The sequence below is a fragment of the Hemitrygon akajei genome, unplaced genomic scaffold (genome assembly GCF_048418815.1).
Source record: "Hemitrygon akajei unplaced genomic scaffold, sHemAka1.3 Scf000137, whole genome shotgun sequence".
Classification (NCBI taxonomy): Eukaryota; Metazoa; Chordata; class Chondrichthyes; order Myliobatiformes; family Dasyatidae; genus Hemitrygon; species Hemitrygon akajei.
This window is the reverse complement of record NW_027332023.1, coordinates 1517085-1518814: the sequence shown is the minus strand read 5'-3', so window position 1 is coordinate 1518814 and position 1730 is coordinate 1517085.

Here is a 1730-nt window from a genome sequence, read left to right as displayed (position 1 = left end):
GTGCGCACCCGAAACCCGCGGACTCCGCCAGTTGTACATCAGATTTTCGCGAAGCAACAATCAATAGAAAAACAATTGAGAAAATGGCAGCCTCGACATTAATAATCCGCGCGCAAATTTTGATCCGCCAACTCACCAAATCTCTGTGTGTCCCATGATCGAAAAGGCAACCCAAATCAGCGTACATCACCATGTGCATCCATGTGTATCGTGAAATTGGTGTACATCACCAAATCCATGTGCAGCCCAATCACGCTGCAACCCCCACATTCATTTGTGGGGCTCGTTGTACACAGATTTTGTCATCTTGTGAATGTCTGAAATTGTTCTTTTGAAATAATCTAATTAGCGGGTGTGTGTCCACGGTTTTGAAGTTGTGTATTTGCATTTGCAGATGTACACGGATTTTTCACGTATTTGGGGTGTCTGCGGTTTGGAGGTGTACCAAGTTCAAAGTTGTTTAATTTCGATCACGTGAATAATGAATTTAATTTGAAATTTAACATGAAGTATTTTAAATGATACTTCCTCTGGGATAATCTAAAGTGCAAGTCGGTTTCTCCGCGGGTATGATATTCACATGAATTTTAGGGTGCGCTCCTATTTGATGTGGTGCACATATTTGAGGTATATAAGGATTTGGGATTGTGTACATGCAAACACGGATTTGGGATGAGATAAAGATTTGGGCGTGTTGGCTGATCTGAAGTTGCACATGCATTTTGGGCTGTGTGCGGGTTTTAATGTCGAGGCATCCATTTTCTGAATTCTTGTAAGGATTCTGAACTGCATGTCGGGATGTTAGCGGTTTTGGGGTGCGCACTGAATTGGGTCGCACAAATATTAGGCAGTGTCGGAGAATAAGGGGTGCACACTGCTCTGGTGTGAACTTGGATTAAGGAATGCGCACGGATTTAAAGTTGAGTCCTCAAATAAAGTTAAGTCCTCAGTTGAGCACTGATTTCAGGTGTGCGTAGATTTAGAGTTTGGCGGCAAATATGCACAAGGATTTGGGGATACGCGTCAAATTTGCTCACGACCTTTGGGATGCGTGGGACATTTAGTGTCAAGGCAGCCATTTTGTGTTTGAAATGATTCTTCGTCTGAGTCATCGAATGTGCGTCCTTACTTGGGGAAATGCGCAGATTTTGGGACTCACACGCATTTTCGAGATACGTGCATACTGCTGCTGAGTATGAGGGTGCACATGAATTTGACCATCATTGACCATGATGATAATGTTGTTGTCTCTGGAGCCTTAACACTGACCGGTGTGATAATGTAACATCGTGTCCCGGTCATTCACAGGAATGCTTTCCTAAGACACCCATATTTTAACTTCCTCCCCTGTGCATAGAATTCAACTGGAGATTTACCCAACTCCTTGAGTCGGCTGAATGCGATTAGCTGGATCAAAGGTATATGTAGTCTTGTATGCTGTACATAACTGCCCCATATAACTGAATACCTAGCAAAACGGGGGTGGGGGGGGGCGGGATTAGTCCAAATGCTGGAGAAACTTCTCAGGCCAGGCAGCATCTATGGAATGTAACACAGTCGACGTTTCGGGCCGAAGCTCTTCAGCAGGACTGGAGGGAAAAAAAAGCAGAGGAGTAGAATTGAAAGATGGTGTGAGGGGAATGAGAAACCCCAGACGATAGGTGAAACTTGGAGGTGGATGGATGAGCCAAAATGCTAGGAAGTTGATTGCTGAAAGAGACAGAATGCTA